We start from the raw sequence: 25,510 nt of genomic DNA, 5'->3' as shown, positions 1-25,510 counted from the left end.
ACTTAAAATACCCATTTAGTTTCTTCTGCTTCAGTTTTCTATTGCTGCTGTTGATAACAAATTAGCACAAATATTATTGTTTTTTTTTAAAGAGAGAGAGAGAGAGAGAGAGAGAGGGAAAGAGAAGTTTTTTAATATTTATTTTTAGTTTAAAAATAAATATATATGTTTTAAAATATATATGTTTTAGTTCTCAGCGGACACAACATCTTTGTTTGTATGTGGTGCTGAGGATCGAACCCGGGCTGCACGCATGCCAGGCGAGCGCGCTACCCCTTGAGCCACATCTCCAGCCCCTAGCACAAATATTATGGTGGCTTAAAAACAACATGACTTTATTCCCTTACACATCTGAAGGTAAGAGTCTTAAAATCAAGGTGTGAGCAGGGCTGTGTTCCTTGTTGGAGGTTTTAGAGGAGGATACATTCCTTGCCTTTTCCTTATTTTGGAGTCCTCTTCCTCCATCTTGAAAGCCAGCAACATTGTATCTCTATGACCATTCTTTCTTTGTCACATCTTACCCTGACTCCTTTCTTTGACCTTCCTCTTCCACTTTTAAGGGTCCTTGGGATGACATTGAGTCCACCTGAATAATTCACCATGACCTACCGATTTTATGGTGAACTAATTAGCAACCTTAATTCTAACTGCAATCTTAACTCCACTTCACTATAGAATCTGACATATGCATGGAGCTCAGCAATTAGGATGTGGATATCTTTGGAGGCATTATTTTACCTACCCCAGAACTTAGATGATGAAGATATCCTTATCAAGAATCTTACCAGACACTATGGAAACAGGGCAATCTGGAAGCTACCACCTGGCCTGTGGATGAATGGAATGAATAGCCAGTATCTGTATTTGTGGATGAAATTCCTCTGGTCACTTAAAGGGAAGAGTTCACTGCAGCAAGGTTGTGGAAGGCCCAGCAACATGTGACTACCTACAAGAAATAAAGAAATACAGGGACAATGGTGATGGGACTGTTATTGCTAGTAGCATTTGACATCCTGAAGGAAGGGGAGGATATGCTCAAAGCCCACAATTAATTGCTAAGAATACAAACCACCACTGAAGGTCTTTCTATAGTGCTACCTAAAAATTATTTCTTACTCCTACAAACATATGATAATCCAAAACCATCCCAAAGATCAACCTTAGAGGTGGCCAATTTACAATGTGAGTTCAATGTAAAGCCTAGGAAAATCTTAGAAAAATCTTCGTTTTATCTAAGATTTAAAAGGCTAGGACTCCAATACTAGCAATAGGATTTATGGGAGGAATCAGATGAATTTTAAGTTCTTCTGCCACTGAGTCTATTGCTAGCAAAAGAAGCCTCCTCTTCCCATCTTGCTTAAAGGTCTTCCTTATAAGACTTCACCTGGCTCTTTTCTGCAGGCCAGAGATTGCTGCAGCAGAAATTACTTTCCCAACTTCATTGGAAACACCAACACTTTGGGGTCACAGAGGATGAATATTAGCATTTAATGATTAAACCCAAGCTGCGGGTATAGCTCTGTAGTAGAGCATTTGCCTAGTATGTGCAAGGCCTTGGGTTCAGTCCCCAAACTGGGGGAAAAAAATCCAATGCAAGCTAGACAAATATAAAATAACATATTAGGCAAATCATCTGAATTTTAATGATCATTTCCAGTGGGTACCTAATCATAATCATAAGCTCCTTCAGATTGAAATACTGAAATTCCATCGAGGTCCTATTTGATTTCTATAATTTAAAAAGTTGGGGAAATACAGAATGGAAGATATTTAAGAAGCTTGTCTCCTTATCTAGTTCTCTGATATGAGTCATTTTATAGTCCTAGAAGGAAAGGACGGGCACCTTGGAGGAAGGAACATGCTGTACTATGAAAACAGACACTGCACATCCTCCTGCTGGCTTTCCTTATGGAAACTACACATTGGAGAAAGGAAAAGGAATCTCATTGACAGCAGCTCTACACTGCTCATTCTTGAGGATCCATTCTTTGGTACACAATTTATATTGAGGATTATAATATCAGGTAAGTTCACCTACTCATATGCCTGGTGTAATTCTAAACCTATTATGTGATTATATCGCCAGGTCGTAGTGCAGAGTTGAAATAGTTGCACCTGGAATTTGGTAGAATCTCACATTAGCTCCCTGAACTGTTGAGTATAAAGATAGAACTGCACAAGCAAAATCTCTAGGACTCACTGCTAACACAAACACTAGCTCCACTATCAAAGACTTGGAAGATGCAGAGGTGGTGTAACTTTCATCCCCCTTTAGCTGACCTCTTTGATCAGTGTAGCAGGCAGACAGGCCTGACAGATTAGCAGTAGATTATCATAAGTTTCTTGAAGCACCTCTCCAACTGTACCTACTGTTCTGGATAAAGCTTCTTTGCTTGAGTAAACTAAACATGGTCCCTACTAGTTGATATATAGCTATTAATCAGGAAAATTCTCTTTTCTCTTCACATCAGTTGGCAGATACCAAAATCCCTGTTTCTCCCCAGCAGGGATAGAAATACATCTGCCTCAATTATACAGACTTCCTGTCTCTTCACTAAAATTTAGTCCATGGATTCCTTGATAATACTCTATATGATGTGATCTCATCTGTCATATCTCACTGATCCTTTATATGATAAAAAGAGGAATGTTATTCTAGATGCCAGGGAAATACAATGTGTATAAGAAGGAGAAAAATTCAAAATAATACCAGGATACACAATCTCAGTTTCTGGGGGTGCGATGACTTGGGATAAGTTGAGATGGCACTTCTAAAATGGTGTTAAAGTTATGAACCTTCCACCTCCTCTCATTGAAAAAGAAACCAAAAATTTTGTGGGCCTCTTTGGATTGGGGAGGCTACATTGTTATATATGTTCTTGCTACTCTGGCCATTTGGATGACCTGAAAAGCTGCCAACTCGCGGAGTAGAGCCCTCGCAGCGCTTTCTATCTGTTCTGAACCACAGCTCAAGCAGCTCTGTTACTCGGCCCTTTAAGACTCATCAGTTCAAATAGAGCTTAGTATATCCCATAAAGCCAATAGAGATGTCAAACGGAGCCCGTGCCAAGTCACAGTACAAGAATCACGTGGGGGCCCCCAGGCCTTTGGAGAGAAGCCATGCCCTTTCCAGCAAGTAATGATCTCCTTGTGAGAAACACCTGGCTCCTGGACTTGGACAGAGACTAATGGTCAGATCATGGGACACCAGCTGACCATGGTAAGTAGGATATCTCATCTGCCTTACCAATAATCGAGTACACCCTGTTACCGATCATCATCAAAGAGACGAAGCACAAATATTTTAAAATCATAAATTTCATAGGCAAGTGGATCACACTTGCAGCTTGCCCACTCTGACCTAGTGCTGCCCCTCCTCCGGCCACACTGAGGATGTCAAGAGGGCGGCCTCTGAATAATGACTACACAGTGAAAGTTCTTGAACCAGCTTAGCTGAAATGTTTCCTACCCTGAGGGACAACAGAGGAGGAAAACTTCCTTGTGAGTGGAAACAAGACCTTTTTGTCTACTTCACTTGTAAATAGCAATGGTTTGAGGTTAGATCTGTGAGATTCACTGGAATGTGCTAAAGGTTTTGTCAGATGTTTGACTATTTGGAAGGAATGAGATTCGAGGTGAGGTTTGGAGACAGGATACAACCCTACAAATGGACCCAGATTCTCAGATTATCTACAGAATATGTGAATGCTTACCCAAAGATCCCACTAAGGAGGTGGAATAGACCAACTTCTCCCACTGTCTCTCCAGCGTTGCTGAGTAAGCCTTTGAGCAAATACCAGTGATGGCAAAAGTGAAAACTACACATGGACTCAACATGATCTCCTACCAACAAAGATCTAGAAGCTGCCCAAACCAGTACCCAGGTTTTGAAGCAAAAGGACCAGGAAGATACGTGTAGTAGTTTAACTCCATTGGTTATCTCCCCTCACAAAGGAGGCAGTGATGTACCCATCGGACTCTATTCCAGATCTTCATTCTCTTATACTACCTACTGTGCTTCTACAAATTTGTATTCTAACTAATGTTTTGGTCACTACCTCTATATCCTTCATGACATGGTATCTAATAAGTAACTCACTTTACAGATAAAACAAAAACCACATAGAGGATAGCATATTGATATACCTGAAACTCACCGTCTTGCCATTTATCCCATCCCCAGAAATATCTGACCTTATTCTAAATACTCAGTTATGGTTTCAGAAACACTTTGAAAATTTAGAATTCACTCCAAAAGCATTTTTCTCCCAGTGCTGAGGATCAAACCCAGGGCATTGTGCATGCAAGGCAAGCACTCTGCCAACTGAGCTATATCCCCAGCCCTTCAAAAACCTTTCTACATATGTTGAAAAGTGATTAAATGTTTGAAATTATTTCTTCTGTGGATAGAATACATGAGCTCAGGGCCTACATAGAGAAATGAAAGTGGCCCTTCTTGAGATTGCACTTAATGATCCTTTGCAAACAATTTTTTTTTTTTTTAGAGGAGGGTGATACCTGGGCAATGAACCTGGAGGGCCCTCTTAACTACCAAGTAACATCCCCAGCCCTTTTTATTTTTTATTTGAGACAGTCAACTTAAGTTGCTGAGGCTGGCTTTGAACTTGCAATCCTCCTACCTCAGCCTCCAAATCTATTGGGATAAGAGGCATGCACCACTGCAAGTCCCACAGCCACAGGACTCTTCTGGTTTAGGGATATTAATGGTAATATCCAAGGGTTGACTGCTTCCATCAGTGCATTCACCAGCCTTACCACTGAGCTGGAAGCTGAAACCGAAATTTTGAAATTTCAGGCTGCTCAAGCGATGGGTCAACAGCACCAACAAAAAAAGATAGCAATTATGCTATGATTAATTCTGACTAAGTAGAACCGCTGCCACAGAGGGAATCCCAGGGGATCACCTCATGTGGTCTAACATTGCTCTGGCCAGCAATCTCAGACTTGGAATCAGATGTCAACCTCTGAGATGGTAGGATAACTGCCTGTGGGGAGGAAAAGAGAATATTTTAAGAAGTATAAGGAGGGCTGGGGATGTGGCTCAAGCGGTGGCGCGCTCGCCTGGCATGCGTGCGGCCCGGGTTCGATCCTCAGCACCACATACCAACAAAGATGTTGTGTCCGCCGAGAACTAGAAAATAAATAATAAAAATTCTCTCACTCTCTCTCTCACTCTCCTCTCACTCTCCTCTCATTCTCTCTTTAAAAAAAAAAAAAAAGAAGTATAAGGAATCATCACATTATGTAGGTAGAAATAGCCGTTTTCAGATAATGTAGAGAAATAAAAATAATAGTTATGATAAGATAGTAATGCATAGAAATAATATTTTATTATTTCTATAATATTGTTATATGCATTTAAGCAATATGCATAAAATAGAATATTTATAATATTACAGAAATAATAATATTTCTGCTAGAATAGACATTTGCTGTTCTTTTTGGCCACCCCAGATCTGAAATCCCTTACCCTAGAAAATAGTCACCTCCCAATCCAGGTCACTCTCCATTTCTTGCTTGATCTGAGTACTATGAAATTCTGGTGCTCCAAGAAACCTAATTTTCTGAAGTGGAAAATGGCAGATACTTGCTTTTTCTGTCTCCTTTGCTGTCCCATGACCCTGACTCTGCCAATCAGACAGGTCTACTATAGACTTTGTTTTTGGTTTCATTTTGGTCTGCTTTGTGTTTAGGAGAGGAGACCTATAAATTTTCTTATATTTTTATTTTGGTAAAATATATGTAACATGAAGTTTGTCATTCTATCCATTTTTTTTAATTTAAAAGAAAGTTTATTGCTAATAAGTTTGGTAAAATGAATTGTTTTGTTACTTTGTTTTGAGATGGGGATCTCATGGTACTGCCCAGGCTGCCTTGAACTCCTGAGCCCAAATGATGACCCTGCTTCAGTCTCTGGATTAGCCGGGACTGAAGGCAAGCACCACCATGCCTGGCTGAATGAGCTCTTCCTTCTCTGGTCTCTCCTTCTTTCCATTCTTCCTTCTTTCTCTCTTTTTTTAATTGAAGACTGTGAACCTTGATTGGAAGCAAGCGATGCAAAGAAGCAGGACCACAGAATCCGTCTATCAAGAGTGCTGGTGATACTAGCATGACAACCGTTTCCAGAGGCACGGGTGGCTACGTTCCCAATGGCAGCTCACAGTGCCCAGTGCAGTGGCCTGGGGAACTGCGGCATTTGGGCTCAGAGATTTGGATGTCATTTCTGCCTTGGCTCTACAGCAATTTTAGAAATTACGGGCTGCCCTCTAATCTTTTAATACTTTCCTGTTCTGCTTAATTTAATGAGAATAAGCTTTCGTTAATTGTAACGATGAATCTTCACTGGTGCTGGGCGCCGTGTTTGTTGTTACTTGGAGAGGACTCCCCTGTTTAGTAGATGTGCTGCTGAGGTCAACGTGAGGACGTGCCTGTGAACAAAGTCATGACGGAGGATGACAGCTGGAAGTTGTAGAGAAAAAGCCATGGCTCTGGAATCTCTGGACCCAACTGTGCCTCAAGTCCAGGTTTTTCAGTAAAGGCTCTTTTCAGATTTCACTGGCTAAACTGGTTTCTGAAACATATTTCAAAAGGCACCTTTTATCCAGCCGTGGTACAGGATTTTCATACTTGGATAATTCATGGAGCAGAGATGTGATGAAGATGCTGCCATGTTTTATGTGTCCAGAAGACACCTCATTGGTGTCTTCCTCTCTCCAGGAAACATAAACATGATCATTAGCAGATCCTACCATAATAATTATGTCTTCAAGATACATTTTATTTCTTTAAAAATCATACTGGCTCATGGGGCTGGAGTAGAGTACTTGCCTAGCATGTGCGAAGGATCCTGGGTTTGATCCTTGGTACCACATAAAAATAAATAAAATAAAGGTATTGTGTCCAACTATAACTAAAATAAATAAATAAATAAATGTTTAAAAAAATCATACTGGCTCAAAGACAAGGCAGGTTTAAAGGCATTGATATTTATTTCCAAATTGACCAACAGAATCATTTTACTGGTCATAAATATTTCATGAATGAAAACTTATTTCTCTATATCATCCACAAAAATTGGATGTCCCATTGAACAGATACTTGCTAATTCTATAACCTTGTAAAAGGCTAGATTATTTTAGTTATTATTTAATTTTTTGGTTATTATTTAAGTTGATCATTTTTATGTTTTTCTTTTCATTTGGAATCTTTCATCAATTCTTTGTTACTCAAAATTTTTGTAATTTGTCTATCAATAAAATATGCTATAAAAATTTCAACCCCTACAACATTTATCCCATATTCAATGCAACAACCAAAGCATATAAGAATAGTTGGGTTTTTATCTCTTTTCTACTGCAAAGCATGGACACTATGTTCAAAGGCTCAAGCAGGCTGGTAGAATCAAAAAAGCAAAAAGACAAAGAAAATAACTAATTAAAAGCACTTTTCACATTTCAAAAGTGTACACTCACTAATGTTTTACTGAGCAGATGGTATTAATGAGCAGCAAAGATGCATGCTCATTAGGATTGGTCTCTTCATTACCCCTTGATATAAATGGCTCAGTGGATGTGAGTGCTTACCCAAAGGATGAAATGCAATAATTAACATGGTGCTTGTCTCTCTCTTCCTACAAAAACACTTACTGGAGCCAATAAAGAAAAGTACATAAAACTGAAGAATAAGAAACTATCTTACCCTCTAAAAGAGACAGTTTATCTCACCATCATTTATAATTATGAAACATTAGAAATTCCCAGTAATATGGTAAATGATTAGCTAACTAATGAAATCTAATTAAAGAAATATATTGCTAGTAAAACAATTATTCTCAAAACTGTTAAAACTGAGAAAATGTTCATGTCAATTTTTTTACAAAGTCAATTGTATAGGTACTAAAATATCAATTATTTTAAATATGTATGATTATAAGTATATGCATAAAGTCTAGTAGGAAATACAGTAAAATATTACTTTTCTAACAAGATAAAAACACCAATGTCAACTAGTAAGATGTCCTAAAATATTAAGTATTAAAGGTTCAATTTATAAAAACAAAAAACAATTTAAACATAACTATCAATTGAAACAAGGAACTCAATCTAAACCACACTTTTAAGTAAAAAGTCAAATACTTTCGGTCTTACGTTTATAAAGTAGAATAGATATCATCAGGAAAAATGTTAGAAAAGGTTTTTGAAAGGATGATTTTTGATCTCAGGGAAGGAATGAATGACCAATGGGGTCCATTCTGGATTCACAAAGAATACCAACTTAAAATTACTTCTTTTTTTTTATAGGGGTGCCAACTAAATTGATAGAGCAGAAGAATTCTGTAGGAATCAAAGAATCTGAATTTCGGGGCTGAGGATGTGGCTCAAGCTGTAGCACGCTTGCACCACATACCAACAAAGATGTTGTGTCCGCCGAAAACTAAAACATATATATTAAAAAAAGAATCTGAATTTCAATCGTTCTAGATAATTTTATTGAAAACATGGTGAAATGTGGGCTGATAATCATAGTTAGGTTGTTCATAACTGATGGAACAGCCTTGCCTCGGATGTGAATAAATTCATCGATGTCAACTTTCAGGGGCTCGGTGCAGTATTCTGACTTCATCATATTATGGAGGCTTGAAGGATAACTGATGTCCTAATAACATGATATACTAATAGGAGGAATAGATAATAAGAAGCTAGGTGAAATAGCAAATTTATGAGATAATAAAGTAGCAATCCAAAATGAGTTTCATACCGCCAAACCACAATTAATTTTATATGAATGTTATGTGGATAGCCAGTCAAGAGGGAACAACAAATTAAAACACTGAGATAATGTTATATAGCTCTTTAAGACGGATAAAATTTAAAAGACTTAAAATAACTAGTGCTAGAGGAAAAAAAAATGGAGAACTGGACTCTATACATTACACTGAGAATACAATTTCATACAAAAATTTTGGAAAATCATTTGGCAGTATGTAGTGAGCCAGGCATGTATTTAACCCACAACCCAGCAATTCCACCCTGAGTATATAATCAACAACTATGAGGGCTTACATTTTCCAAAAGACTTGTACTAGAATGTTCAAGGCAGCTTTATTCAAAAAAGCCTATGAAAATAAATGGTGGTATAATTCAGACTTTGGAACACTCCAGAGCAATTTAAAAAGAGTAAGCTTCTGCCTCAACAATATAAAAGGATCACAAAATGCAAATGTGAGGACTGCAATTGCACTATTACATACATACGAAGTTCAAAACAGGTCAAAGTGATCTATTTTGATAGAGGTGAGAACAGTGTTTACAGGATGTGATCATCTTCTGGGATGCTGAAAAAATTCTCCGTGTTGCCTGGGTGGTGTTTAGACGGATGCCAATATATGTAAAAACGCATTGAGCTCTACGTTTCTTCAGATCAGAGGTTGTCACTATATGTAAATTATTCCTCTTCAAGATGTCATATAAAAATCTTAGTGAACATTAGTTTTCTACACATGCAATGTGAGTTAATGGCAGGATTAAAAGTTGATGAGTTCTTAGTATTCACAGACGGGTGGTGTGGATAATAAACAGCCCTGCCAGGCCTTCCCTGCAGTATTCAGACCACACCCCGGGCACTGCAGACATTTCCCTCTGCAGAGCTTTAACATCAGAAGTTGAGATGCTGCCAGAGAAAAATAACCATATGCTGAACATCTGAGGAAGGTCTAAAAGAACCAACACTTTTCAGCCTGGGAGAAGAAAGGGAAAAAGAGAGAGAGAGAGAGAGAGAGAGAGAGAGAGGGGGGGGGGGGGGAACACAAAAAGGAACAAGATTTATCCTATATATACTCTGAAGGCTGAAGTGGATATATAGATGAAAGCTTCAATTTGGTTGAATTTATTCTAACATAACGAAGAATTGTCTAAACAACAGAGCTCTCAACAAATGGCCCCAAGAGGTTGAGTGGATCAGAAAATAACCAGACTTTGTACACAGAGAAGGTACCTGTCTCAGCTGATGGGCTAAATAAGATGGCTTTTAAGACCCTGTTCATTCTGGATTACTTTATCTCCCCCAGCAATATCAGTTTATATATCAGGAGAACTTGGCAGGAATAAAAAAAAGTCTATGAGCAACTTATTTTGTGCAGAAAGATCCTACCTTTCAACTCTCCAAAGAGACTTCCCCACATCAGTAAGCTCAATCATCACAGTGCATTCTCCAAGGGGCACGAGACACATTTCAGGAGACAAAGAAATAGAAGGGGAGTCTCTTGACAAAAATTTCTCTGATTACCCATAATTTAAACTATAACTATCATATATATATATATAGTTGTAGGTAGACACAATACCTTTCTTTTATTTTTATGTGGTGCTGAGGATGGAACCCAGTGCCTCACGTGTGCCAGGTGAGAATTCTACCACTGAGCCACAGCCCCAGCCCCTAAACTATAACAATCTTTAAATAAATTATTTTCTCTCATTTTATTAGTTTCTCTAAGTATATCCCATAATGTGAATTATAACAGTAAAAGGGGGAAATCAGTTGTACTGCTCTTATTATATTTGAGTAAAATGTATGCCAGTGTCATTAGAGCATTTTAGATATCAGTAGCAACATATGAATGAATCTGTTTTTCCATACCCCTGTTAGCACTAGATCTGGACATGGTAGCTAATATTTTGCTAATTAATAATAGGCTCAGAGTTATTTCAACTAATATTTCCTTAATTATTGATGAGGCTAAACACTGAAAAGAACTGAAAGACTAGAGGAAAAAGCACTGAGCAATCCCATACTATTCAGTCTGCATCTGTTGAAGCCGGACTGTTCACTGCCCTGGGAGATTTCCTCCCTTCTCACAAGCCAAATGGTTCCAGGGATGGGACTCAGGCAGCCAATACCATCTTCCTTTGGCTTTCGGTCACCTTTCACTGTGGTCCTACTGTTTTCGCATTATCCTGCTATAATTTGTCTCAGGAACTATTTGGCTCTCCAAGGTTATGGTCACCGCAAATTTTATGCATAGATCCACAGTGGACAGCTCTCCTATAAAGAGCTCATAGAACCCTGGTGTGCCAGTGCATACCAGTGAGACCACCGCTGCCAACCAAATGGTGAATCGGCTCACCTCCACGTGATGGTATTTGGGATGGTATTTATTTTTCTTTTGGAAACCTGTACTTTTAAGTTTTTCAGTGGTAAACCTGGAGTACTCCTGGGAATTTAAAAACTCTTACTGGAAACAGTGACAGGTAGGAGGAATATGAATAGAGAGAAGGTAAAAAGATTCTATTTCTGAACTAAATTCTTTGTTCTTAAAAAAAAAAGGAAAGACTCCAGAAGAGACTCCAAAGACAGAAATTAAAATGAAGTAAAAAGTGCAAACATGGAAATACACAAATACTTGGTTGGGGGCTGGGGGGGGGGTCACCGTAAAGGCATTTTCTTCTCTAAGCCTGGAGGGGAAAACAACGGAAGAACATCTACAGGGACCCACTTCAAACTCCATGAATTCTGGGTTTTTTGCAAACCTTTTTTTTTTCTTTTTACTGTTACCAGGAATACTGTGTCAAAGAAGGCAGGTGGAGAACCCACAAGTACTTTGACCTCCTTGTATGCTTCTTAATGGTCCTTCTGTGTTTACATTTTCATATACAACTGAAGTTACAAATGGAAAAAAAAAAAAGTGTCCCAAGAATGGTCGGTGAGTTACCCTCCCAATTCTAAGAAATAACACAAGCAAGATCCAGAACCAATGTTGCTTCCTGCCCTATCAGTCCATTGAACTTATATCTTTCTGTGAAACACTTAATGTAAAGACCCTTCCCCATTTCCTTAATTCTTCCTCGCCCACTTGCTGTGGACAGGGAAAATTCCAAGGAGCCTTTGTTCAACAATTGCAGAAATATCACTTTTTACTAATGCACACAGGGACATAATGTGAGGGTGTACCTCCTTTAAAAACTAGAGCTAAAATTACTTTTCAACAGTAATTACTGAAGTAAAAATGACATCCCAATTTAAAGTTCAAAATGCATATTTAAAATATCCTGAGTGCTTTTTACGAAACCATTTAACCTTAGATGTAGCACAAATTATTTTTCAAGGAAAACAGTAGATGGTCAGGGAGGGGAAACTCGATCCCTCTAAGAAAATTATACATAGAGGTTAAAACCTTAGAATAAAAGCTTTAAAAAAGTATAATTAATAAAAATGCACAGAGATAATCTTTAACAATAATTGAGTTGAGTTTTCAAAGTCTAATAATGTTGTAAAGCTGATTAGATAATGGCCCTGGAATATGACCCTGAGCACCATTTTGTTCCACACATACTGGGTCCCAGGGCCCGAGACATAAAAGATGAAAGGAAGAAACACACTGACCTATCTGGAAGAGGTTTCAACAGAGAAAGACAGGCTATAAAGTCAGGGATCCCCCAGAGAAGAGACTGTGTAGGAAGAGACCCGAGTCTCAGCTGAGCAGAACAGAACTGGGGAGTGTGTGCCCTGTGGCAAAGACAAAGTCAGCCCAGCAAGGTACAAGGGCAAAATCCAGAGGCTGCTAATTGCCTGGTGTTCAGGTGGCCTCTGGGAAAATGACCCAGCCTTCAGCTAAAAGGGTAAGTCTGGGCCCACACCCATATGGACTTTGCCTCTCCAGAAATCTCAGAAGCAGAAGGACAGATATAAGTCAGCTGAACCAGTCCAGACCAGCCCCGGAGGGTGGTAAGAGGAAGAGTCAGGTGTGCAGAGGTGTAGGGTGACCCAGTGCACCCTGGCTTCCTGCAGCCAAGACACAGGGGCAAAATCAGGTGCTTCTTAATCATTAAATGACTCCAAACAAAAGAAAAAGGATTGCATATAATTTGGATCCTGGAATTTCCTCTTGGTAATAAAGGAGCTTTTGCAGTAAAATCTACTGACAAAGATGAGCTCATCTCCCTTCTGCTTCACGAACTGCATGAGGGTACAGTGCACTGTGCCTGGAAGGAGCCCTGGCTAACAGGAGAGCAGATGCTGATCTGTTGAATGAAGAAGGGAGTCTGTATCCATAGGAGTGAAAGGGCTGGACTTCAAATCCCAGATGGTCTTTCTGGAAGCAAGTCCCCTTGGATGTCTCTCAAGGGTGGTGATTGCCCTGAAGAAGCAATTTTGGAAACTTGCCAAGAAACCTGTGCAGGTAACCTTCCACCCTGGCAAGTCTGTTCAGACTACACCTGATACATTCCAGTCCCCTAACAAGGCAAGCCTGACATTATTCATCGCATTTTCAAGTTTTTCAAACCTGTTCCTAAGTATGGCCTTTTCAACAAAGTTACGAAGAAGCCTTTCATACTACATATTTCCTTTGATTCTGGCCACATTAGCAAGCTGCCAAGAAATGTGCCCAGTGGCGACATTTAGGACAGCACTATCCTGAATTGTTCCTGTTTGTTGCACCATCAGTGGGGAATCAAGCCTCGAACCAGCTCAGGACAAGAATTAGGATGGAAAATTCACTTTCTAGACCTAGGACAGCCACACTGGGACCCAGCCAAAGGAAGATCAGGAAAAACACACATCAGCTCTTGTAAACATTCCTCTGCAGAAAATGGTTCCCCAGCTTCTTTTCACTCTTAGAATGGAATCCAAACTCCATGTCACGACTGTCATCCTTGAATGATCTGGTCCCCCAGCTTCCAATCCCCTCTACCAAACTCTTCCTTTTCCTCTTTCTCTCCATCCATACAAGCAAGGACTAAAATATACTGTTATCCAGAAGATGCACCTAATGATATTTCTCTTAATTTATAAATTTTTAAAAAGTCTGCCTTGTTCCAAAAATAGTTAACACAGATTTTAATCACTATTCAATCAACATAATCAATAGATATAAACACGAAGTTATTTTGACAAGCCTAGTTTAAGAGTTACTCTTCCAGTCCTGGTTTATGATTACTCCGTGGTGTGCAGCACTACTCCTTATTAATCTGCACCTGTCATTCTTCACTTCTGATGCTTACAGAGGGAGGGACTTCTCAGAGATATGACCTAGAGAATAGATATACACATTTCCTCAAATATCACTGTGCAAAACATCTGTCCTTGAAAATTAAGCTCCCTCCACAGCAACATGTCATGCTATTTTAACCCAGTCCTGCTTTTTCTCTGCTAAGAGGATTCTGGTCTGTAGGCTAGGATTCCTTTGTTTTGTTTTGAACTTCAGCATTTGCAGTCAGTGCCCTGTTCATAATGGGGTCTTTAGAGAGGCTCACTGCCCATCTTATTAACTGTTATTTACTCTTAAGTACACACACTCACAAAGAGAGACCAAAAAAAAAAATCTGTTTCAGCATTCAAGGTAAAAGCGTGGAAACACAAACTCCAGGAACTTATGTATCAATGCTCTTCATGTGACCTCAACATAGACACAGTGAGCTTTAAATTCACCATGGTGAAAATCAAGCTTTAAAATTTGTGATTGTTGTTGAGTGCAATGGCACATCCCTGTAATCCCAGCAGCTCAGGAGGCTGAGGCAGGAGGTACCACAAATTGAAAGCTAGCCTCAGCAACTTAGTGAGGCCCTAAGCAATTTAGGAAGACCCTGACTCAAAATATGCCAGTTACCCTAATCTGATCATCACAAATTGTACACATGTATTGAAATGTTATACTATACCTCTAAATATGTAAAATTACTGCCAATTAAAATAAAAATCTATTTTTAAAAAGGAAAGAAGAAAATTAACTACTATTATCCAATAACTCCAAAAAAAATGTAGTACACAACAGAGTATTATTCTACCATTAGGAAGAATGAAATCCTGTCATATGTAGCAATGTGGATGGAACTAGAAGACATTATATTGAGTGAAATAATAGAATAACAGAAAGACAAATGCCACATGTTCTCTCATATGTAAAGGTTTAAAAAACAAAGTCCATCTGAATGAAGAATGGTAATTACTAGAAGCACAGAAGGGTTGGAAGTAAAGGGCACTAAAGGAAGGTTGGATAACAGGTACCAAAACACAGCGAGATGGAAGAAATAAGTCTCCGTGTTCCACAGAGAAATGAAGTGAGTAGAGTTTACAATAACCAGTTCTATAATTTATGAAGATGTGGAAGACAAGAGCTTGAAGGCTCCAAACATGAAGTAATGAAGGAAATGCTAGTGATTCTGATTTGAGCAGTACATGTGTTGCAATATCACACTGTACCCCATCAACACATGCAATCATTACATGTTCAGCCAATAGGCAAGAGTGGTTGTTGACCAGAGACCTAATGACCTAGGAATGCCCAGCCTCCTCCTGGTGGTAGGGAGAGGGGCTTCACCATTTGGGAAAAGCATGTCAGTGAGCATCTATCTCCACCACCTTTCAGACTTGCAAAGTGCACCATCTGTTTGCCAGATGGTTAGGAGCAAGGGAGGTGATGGTTTGATGGTGATGGCAGGCTCTCCAAAGTTCAGATGAGTAAGCTTTCTCTCTGGGCTCAGAAGCATACCATGGCTCTTTGAGGGATGGGCTTTTTTAGGTCTCTGGGTCATTTCCTCTAAAACCACCACTGTGTAGAAGTACAGTCATGCATCACTTAACCACAACAGTAAGTTCTGAGAATTGTGTCATTAAACAATTTCACAACTGTGCAGACACCATAGCATGTACTTCCACAAACATAAATAGTATAGCTTACAACACATTTATATATCATGCATTATCGTGTATGGGATCTGTCATTGACCAAAACATCATTAGGAGGTACATGACCTTAGGAGGTAAAATGACAGTTGTCTGGTATATTTATTGGACCCTTCACCTTTGCTTTAAACCTGGTGGTTCACCCACTACCCTCCACACTGCTGGAAAACAACTAAAGAAAGCTTCTGCTCACCCATCACTTCTGATCTGCCGATTTTGATCCCTTGTGATTATTCTCCCCCTCACCTTCTGTCCCAGGCCTCCACGCCTTTGGCTTAACCTTCCATTGCTTTTCCTGTTGGCCCCAAGATCTCACCACTGAGTTTAATCTCCCTCTCATGACCTTTGGTCTTCTCTAGGGCATGGTTCAATGATCCCTCACTCTGTCTTCCCCTCCTCATCATTTGACCAATTTATTCCCTTGTGGTCTCCAGGCCACAGTGAGTGCCCTAAGAAGAAATCAGAGTTTAAGACTTTGACAAAAGATGTAACTTGCCAACTCCATCAATCCTAAAAGCCAAATGACCAGCCCTTCCTCTATCCCATTTTCCTATACCATGTCTCTATCTTCTATACCTGAGATATACATATATACATATATACATCAGTGATTGAACTGAGGGGTGATTAACCACTGAGCCACATCCTCACCCATTTTGTTTGTCTGTTTTGAGACAGGGTCTCTCTAAGTTGCTCAGGGCCTCTCTAGGTTTCTAAGACTGAGTTTTAACTTGCAATCTTCCTGCCCTGCCTCAACTTTCTTTCTTATTTCTTTTTCTTTTTCTTTTTCTTTTTTTTTTTTTTTTTTTTTTTGGTACCAGGAATTGAACTCACGGGAGCTTAACTACTGAGCCACATCCCCAGTTCCCCATCTTTTTTCTGTCTCTGTCTCTGTCTCTCTCTTTTACTTTAGAGACAGGGTCTTGCTGTGTTGCTTAGGGCCTCACTAAGTCACTGAGGCTGTCTTCGTAACTTGTGATCCTCCTGCCTCAGCCTCCCAAACTGCTGAGATTACAGGCATGCCCAGCCTGCCTCCACATCAAAATTGTCTTTCCTCTAAAACCAGATCTCTTCTAGATGATTCCTCTCAATCTCACTTTAGAATGAAAGAAATGAACTAGTTCAAGTTTCAATGTCCTCATTTTTACTTCTTTTTAACTGAAAGACTTCATACAAGCTGATCCGTTGGCCTGGAATGTCCTAATCTTCCTTCAAAGCTGGCTTACTCCAACTTGCACCTCAGCTCTCCCCCTCAGTATCTCCATTCACCTTCCCAGATGCTGATTAAGTCAAATTTCCATTCTCTTTATAGCACTTGTTATCATTAAAACATAAATATTTACTTAAGCGATTATGTATAGGGTGCAGTAAACATGCGTCATCCAGAGCAGTAGCTACTAGCCTTGAGAACTTAACATGCAGCTAATCCAAACTGAGATGGAAGTACAAAATACACACAGAAGTCAGAAAACAGTGCAATAAAAAGAATGCACAATACATCGATAATTTTGGTGCCGATTACATGTTAACATAATATCTTAGCTAAATGGAATTAAATGAAATATATTGTTAATTTCATCTGCCTCTTTTTTAGATCTTGTAAGTGTAGCTACTGGAAATGTTGAATTACAACATGGGTTCATGTTATATTTCTACTGCACAGCATTACTGTAGACCTCAAGCTCTAAGAGGTCAAGACCAGGTCATTTTATTCACAGCTATATTCCTAACTCCAATAACATAGTGTCTTGTCACACAGTAACTGGATTAATCAATATACTTTTAAGGAATAAGTTTTTCTGGGTGATTGAGATTTAAATCTAAGATTTTCTTTTTAGAAATAGAAGAAGCAAAGATAAAGGACTCACCTCTCCACCTCACCTTCCTCCCTGCCATAGATGTGATCGTGAGATAAAGTCTGAATTGTGGAGCTGACACAGTTTGTCACTGGCTTAAATTGGTAGCATGTCCATATGAAAGTACTTAACAACTAGATTTATCTTTCAAATTACAGGTTGACTACTGAAGCAGAAACTAATAAAGGAAAGAATCTACACCCCCGAAAGGATTTAAAGGCTATTTATTTGATCTGAGCCACATTCACAATATGATCTCATGGGTAATATCTCCTTTGCTTATCTCCATCCTTAGTATCAGGAAATTCTTCTTGACTTAATCTGAATTCATCACAAGGCAAAAGATTGGATACAAAGGTGGAAAAGACCAGAATGTCTGAAAAGTCTGGTGGTCGGGTGGCTGAGGCCTCTCACTCCCCTTTCTCAGAGGACCTGTCTGTGAAGTGACTCGGTGAGTCAGCTATCTATACCGCATGACATGGAGCTCCTACGTTGGGGGCGGGTGGAGCGGGGAGAAATGGCCAAGCAGCCCTGTGATCCCTGAACACTAATCCAACAAGAGAAGCACTGGTTAGTCACGGAGAAGAGCACAGGATTAGAAGCTGTGCAGCCAGATGTATCAGGTGACAACTGGAAGAGAGCTGGGATGCTGCAGAGATGATCCGACGCCAAGGCACAACACAAAACACCCATTTTATGAGGCACCGAGCTGTCACTACCTGACAATGGCACCACCTTCCCCAATGACGATAGGAATGAGAAATGCCACTTGCATCCAGGGGACACAGCCCGAGATGCTGCAACTCTCTCCTCCCGTTGTGTTTTAAAATCCAGATAGCCGAGACACAACCAGATGGCTTATCCCCAGAAGTGCCACAGCCTCAAGCTTTCTCAGGAACACAGAAATAGTCCTGGACTAGAAAGGAGAAGCCAGAACTCCTCTCTCTTCTGTCAGGTATTAATTTCAGAATCATTCACACCACATGTGTTAGGCTTGTGTTGTCCCGAGTGTTGTCTTGAGACTCTTGCTTACAGCAAATTATTGAAGCAACAACAACCTGTGACTCAGTGCTCAGCCTCCCTGGAGCCACCACTCTGTCCCCTCCAGGGAATTAGAAAGTCCCAAAACCCAAAAGGACCTTTTTGTCTCCAGATGAGACCTTGCCAATGCTATATTTACCTCACCCCCCTACTCAATAAGGACAGGCACATTTGTAGAGTAAAATGAGGGGGAGGAAAATAACTTGATTAAATTTAAAAGAAAAAAAGGGGCATGTGGAAAAGACACAGGAGACAATGGCCCTGAACTGGACAAAACAGTTATAACATTGGATCAGATTGCATACGATAAATTAAATATCTATAAGTCTACCACACTAAAATTTTAAAAATGAATCAATTAAGGAAAAGAGAAAGCCATTCCTTTCAGAAAAAATCCCAGTTAATGAAAGTGGAAGAGACTGGGAAATAGAAAATCCACTGCAACACCACAATAATAATTATACCTGGCCAAATCCACAGAAGGATGCTACAATTAAAGGGCAAAAGTTGGAGGACAAACAAGATGTTTGCAAGGTTTTAAAATATGTTCCCTAAGATATTTATAAATTGCAAAGTGGAAAATAGTAGCTTTAGAGAATAGAAACCCAGCATATACTGCCTTAACCAAGATGTTACAGTTAATATCACCACTAACAAAACGTATTGACATCATTAATCCCATATTAGAGGAACTAAGAAGGGCATTTCTATTACTTTTTATATATTCTTGCCAAAAATATATGATGTCAACCTACTCATGTGAAAAAAAAATTAGAGCAAATAGGAACATTCTACAAAATACTAACAAGTACTCTTCAAAGGTATCAAGGTCATAAGAGACAAGGAAAGACAGAAACTTCCACAGATCAGAGGGGCCTAAGGAGACCCCACGACTAAGTTAGTTATGGGCTTCAGAATTGAATTGTAGAACAGAAACTAAACAACAGTGAAAAACCATCAGAATCCAAATAGAAACAATTGTTTGATTAGTAATACCACATCCATGTTAATTTTAAATTTTGACATTTGTACTATATAATGTCTTGTTATAATATCTTGTACAAGATATTAACTACAGAAATTAAGTAGAGTATACAGGAACTTTATGTAATTATAAGTTTTATATAAATAAAACCTGATTTCAGGTTAAAATAGAAATTAATTAAAAGTCTAAAGGAAGGTCAAATTCTAAACCCAAATATGACAGGAGATACTAGAAATGTAAAAGACCAACACATATATAACTAAATGAAATTTCAAAACTTCAAATACATAAACCTTAGAAACAAAATAATATGAAGACAGAAAAAAATATATATATAGCAAAAAAAAATCTTAGGTGCTATTTAATATCTTTGGATAGAGAAAGATTATTTCTATAAATTAATGTAAGTTGTTCAAATACTAAAAATAAAACCCACTAAATGGAAAATGGATACTGATAACCCAGAAAAATCAAATAAAAAAAAAACAGAGCCCAAACATGGAACTAATAATCATTCTTAATTATGATGAATGAAAAGCAATTAAGGGGCTGGAATTGTAGCTCAGTGGTAGAATGCTTGCCTAGCATGTATGAGGCACTGGGTTCCATTCTCAGCACCACATATAAATAAAGATCCATCAACAAATAAAAAAAAAATAAATTAAAACAATAGAATAGTATCACTTTCACCTAACAATTTTTAAAATAGCAATAATACAAAGCAACGATGAGTACCCAGAAGAAAAACTGGTTTTCATAAATTTTAGTATCAATACTGCCTTTTTGATTTGCCCTGGGTTAGAAAGGATGATTCTGAGGTACTTCCCAGCTCTGCAGTTCTAGGTTCCCATAAGATTTATTTTGAAATTGCAATAACTTTTGGAGTTTTTCATCTTTTTGTTCTGAAAAATCTCAGGTGAAAGGAACCAGTTTCCAATATAGGAAAAAGATGAGGTGCTTGAAAAGCAATATGGGCAACGAATAGTTTCCCCCTTTCCACTCTAGCTCCCATCCGGGGACCTTTAAAATGAACCTAAAAAAAAAAAAAATCCAGTGATATTTTAGGCAAACTAAATGGCATGTTCAGAGGCATAATGGATTCATGTTCTGGCACAAACTCCTAATCTCCTTAGAAACTAGTAACAAACAGTTTGCAGACAGACACAAGTCCATATACCATGTTTGAGTAGCAGTGTTAGAGGCCACCATAGATTTTTGAGACCTTATGAGAGTCTTGAGCCAAGATTTGATATGCCTTACATTTTAACAGAATCACTATTATTTCTGCACCGAAAAAACACTGATGATAGGCCAAAGTTGGGCACAGTGGAGATGTTGTAAAGTGGTGAGATTCTAGTCATATTTTGTAACCAGAGTCAGTAGAGAACTTCCTGAGAGGTCGAATGAGGAGGAAAAGAGTCAGGGATAACAGCAAAGTTTTGGTCATCACAACTGGAAAGATGGATAGAGTACCGTTTATTGAAATGGAAAGACTTAAGGCAGATTTGGGGAGAAAGATTAGGAGGTTAGTTTTGAATATGCTAAGTCTGAAAGGCCAAGTAGAGACCTAAGAAGAGACATCAAGTAGACAACTGACTTAAGGGACGTCATCTAACATCTGTCCTACCCTCCAGTCTCATTAGATTAGACATGTACACCTGCCGAGTTATTTCTTGCAGTAATTTATGCTGTGGAAAAAAAAATTGTTGGATGGAAAATACTCAGGGTCACTTCACACTGGTTATTCCTTTTAATCCTCATAATTTGGCCAAAGGTTAAATATTTTTATCCTCTGTTATAAGGTAAAGAAACCAAGGCTTAGGGAAGCCAAATCACTTGCTCAAGGTCACACAGCCAGGAAGTAGTAGAATGACAATTTAAAAACAACTCCATTTGCCTCCAACACCCTGTTCTGGAGAAAAGCTTGATTTGATTTTCAAATGTCAATCTTCCTGGGGACATACCTGGGGACTTGGCCACAGAGACTCTGGTCCACATGGGCAGTATGGCTGGGTTAGAAAAGGTGATTCTGAGGTACTTCCCAACTCTGCAGTTCTAGGTTCCCATAAGATTTATTTCAGGGCTGGGGCTGTGGCTCAAGCCGTAGCGCGCTCGCCTGGCATGTGTGCGGCCCGGGTTCGATCCTCAGCACCACATACCAACAAAGATGTTGTGTCCGCCAAGAACTAAAAAATAAATATTAAAAATTCTCTCTCTCTCTCTCTAAAAAAAAGATTTATTTCAAAATTGCAATGACTTTTGGAATTTTTCATCTTTTTCTTCTAAAAAATCTCAGTTGGAAGGAACCAGTTTCCGATACAGGAAAGGGATTAGGTGCTTCAAAAACAATACGGGCAATGAATAGTTTCCCCTTTTCTACTCCAGCTCCTATCCAAGGACCTTTAAAATGAACATTAAAAAAAATCCAATGATATTATTATCACTACTTTCACTAGACACATAAATACCTTAATCTTATTATAATAAGAAGATTCAAAAAAATTAAGATAGCACATACATGAATAAAAATCACTGTTCCCTTATTCTCTTCTTTGCTCCCACCACCCTTTCACCAAGTATCCCTTAATGACAGTTTCACTGTTCTTCCCAGCAAATATGGCTTTCAAGTGCAGGAAAGTATCAGAAGGTCCCTGCTGAGTTACCAGCTGGAGAAGTGTCACAGGCCACTGAACTCCAAAATGAGCTGTCTCTGTAACAAAAGGTCCCTTTCTCTTGCAACAACTTCAAGAGATCACACACTGAGGCCCCTATAGCTCCTTTTGTATTCCAGTTTGATTAAACTGGGAATTGTTCTGTGCTCAGGGCTGTTGAGAACACCAGGTGGTGGATCCTAGAGATAAAGGGTTATGTAGATCTTTATTAAAAACAGGCATCCCCATTGTATGGCTTATAATATTTGAACAAGCATGCTAGGAGCAACCCAGACGCCTAGTGGTTATGCACAGGAGAGAGACAATCAATAAATCCTATTCCCAACTCTTCATGGCCAGCAGTTGCTGCTGGTGTTTTAACATTGTCTAGCCACTATCTAAAAATGAAAAAAAAAAAAATTAAAAGCACTTACAATAAAACTAGTGGGCCAAAACAAGGAAGGAAAGAAATTGAACAGGACCACTTCAGTATTGCTTCCCAAATCCCTCATGCAGCACACCATTCATTTAAAATACTTAATCACAAATATAACAATAATAGCTAATGTTTATTAAGTACTTTTGTGATTTTTTTCCTGCATACCCAGTTACGGTAAGCTCATTTATTATTTCACAGCTCTGTCATTCAGAAGTTCTGGAAGGCTCGACTGCATTCTCTGCTTAAGGCCTCACAAGGCGAGTTCAAGACATCAGGCAGCTGGGCACTTACAGGAAGTCTTGGAAAGAACCGGCTTCTAAGCTCATTCCCGTTGTTGGTCAAATTTAGTTCTTTGCATCTGTGGGCTTTCCTTGTTTTGGCCCCATTCAGTATGCGGGCCTTTGCATCTATTTTCTTGCCAGCTGACCACAGGGGCCTCTCTCAGCTCTTTGAGGCTGCCCACATTCTTTCTCTCTTGGCCCCCTCCATCATCAAAGCTACCAACAGCACTTCAAGTCCTTCTCCAGCTTGGAACCTCTGACTTCCTCTTCAACCACCACCTGAATAAAGCTCTGCTTCTACTGGGATTTATGTGATTGGATTGGGCCCACCCAGATAATCTCCCTGCTTTAAAATCAACTGTACCTACACAGCATGATGGTGGGAGTGATCTTTCATTCTATTCACAGGTTCTGGGATTAGGGAAAAACATCTTTGGGGCCATTTTAAAAATCCTGTCCACAGTGGCAGAAATAGTTCCAAGTGTTTTACATTTAGTAGCTCATCAATCTTTACCACAACCTCATGAATTTACCAGTAAGGCAGGTTGTTACCTTCCCCATTTTATAGATGAAGCACAGAGTTATTGAGTTATTTGCCCAGGTCTCCCAGGTAGTAAGGGCAGGGCCTGAATCTCAATTCAGAGAGCCTGGTTTCAGAGCTTTATCTGTTATCCACTATCCTACATTGCTACTCAATTAACTATTTCTGGAATTAACAAATTAAAAATAATTGCATTTAGTACGAGAGCAGGAGACAATCTAAGGATGAATAAGCTCCTTGATTTGTATGGAAAATGTTATGTGTAGATTTTTGCACCATTGTTCTGTGAAGGGAGTCCACAGAATCTCTAAGACATAGGTCTCAAAGAACTGCACATACCTAAGGTCTCCTCAAAAAAAATTCCCTTCCTTTTAGACTTCAGCTAATGGTGATCAACTACTCTCAAACATAGAATTGTAAACATTTGAGGCCAACATAGAAGATATACAAGACCTTTGGACTCATTTATAATGTAAGGCAACAATGTTATAAACAGTCCCTGTCCTCATTCACTTTCTTCCAAAGCAAGCAAGCCCATGCCCCAGGGCAAATCTGGACAGTCACACAGGACAACACCAATATGCTGATTTGGATTCTAGGAAAGCACATGTGAGAAGAAAAATCAAAAGAGCCAAAAATTAGAGATGAAACAGTGTAAGAAAGGAGAATGTTTAAAACCTGAAGTTATTCTTCATATCTGAAAAGTACTTAACTCTCTGTTGGCTCCGTAAGTGGGTCTTAAATAGCACTGAATTTGAAGTCAGAAGATAAGTTCCAGTCCCAACTCTGTTTCTTATGTGATCTTAAACAAGTTAATTGGTTTCCTGAATGTTACCCATTAGTACCTGTGAAAGGGAAGCAGTAATCTCCACCTCAAATTTCACATGCTATTATTGTATCAGGTAACCCACAGACTGATGGCAGGAAGGCACAGGGCAGGCACAGGCACCTGACAAGGAAGCCACTTCTTCCAGCATGAAGTCTAAAACGAACACTAGCTTCGGAAGAAAGATCAAGAAGCTATCTGCCATATGTTAGGCCTCTGCTGAGCAAACATTTTACAAAGTAAAATATAATTAAGGAGTAAAAGTAGTGCCGATATCATCTTTAGAGGGAGAAGTGGAGGCAAAGAAAAATCGTTTTTACAAGTAGAATTGAAAGCCCAATTTGGACATTCCTACCCTCAGTACAGTGCTTTCAGCCAAACTAAAAAGACATTCATATTGTGTATAAATGTCAGGGAAAAGATGGTCAACTGGTTAAGAGAAGAAATTCCGCTGCTTGAATAATACTAAGGTTGAATTAGTATTGAATTAAGTGAAATGTCAAAATGTTCATCCTCTCAGATCTCTATAGCTAAATTGTCAGATGTGAGCCTGAAATCATGTAGTACAGATTATCCTTAAAACATTCATCTATCATATCTAAAGCTAAGAGAGAGGAAAATACTTCCTATAAACAATCTCTCTTATGCAACTTGATTTTGACCTCTGAGAGTCCGAGCAAAGAACAGCCAAGGGCTGGTCAGACTTCTGAACTACAGAACTCTGAGGGAACGAACGGGTGTTGTTTTAAGCCAACAAATTTGTGGTGACTTTTACACAGCAGTTTGTCTAAACACTTTTTTTTTTTTCATGTAATAACCAAAAAACATAAAGAAAGTCACCTTTGGAGCACAGGATCAATGACTGTGATCCATCAGTTTCTGGGAAGCTGAACACTGCCAACCAGCAAGTTCTGGAAACCCAATGGATAGGAGTATGTGGCTGAAAGGTGAGCAACCTCGAGTTTTCCAATAACCTCCCATCAATAGCAATGCAAATACAGTAACTGGAAATTGGGTCGATCGGCCATGCAAAGAAAAGTGAGCATGTAGACCATCTTAATTGTCTGATACAAATACTTAAAACACAGTCCAAGAAAAATCTGCAACAGCAAGCAAAGCTCTCAATAGGGTGACTGCTTAGAGTTGACCTAGACAGGGCTTTGACTGTCAGAAGCTCTCTACATGGAGAGC

General features: G+C 39.1%; 1 long non-coding RNA gene across 1 annotated transcript in view; it reads right to left on the bottom strand.

Moving 5' to 3' along the window:
- Window positions 1-684: 684 nt before the first annotated feature.
- Window positions 685-25,510, bottom strand: part of LOC120887605 (uncharacterized) — a 98,361-nt gene continuing 73,535 nt past the window's right edge. The window contains exon 4 of the long non-coding RNA XR_005730926.2: window positions 685-946. This is a non-coding gene — a long non-coding RNA (uncharacterized LOC120887605). The remainder of the gene's footprint in view (window positions 947-25,510) is intronic.

The sequence above is a fragment of the Ictidomys tridecemlineatus genome, chromosome 10 (assembly GCF_052094955.1).
Source record: "Ictidomys tridecemlineatus isolate mIctTri1 chromosome 10, mIctTri1.hap1, whole genome shotgun sequence".
Lineage (NCBI taxonomy): Eukaryota > Metazoa > Chordata > Mammalia > Rodentia > Sciuridae > Ictidomys > Ictidomys tridecemlineatus.
Note: the sequence above shows the minus strand (reverse complement) of the source record. Positions and strands in the feature narration are given on the sequence as shown.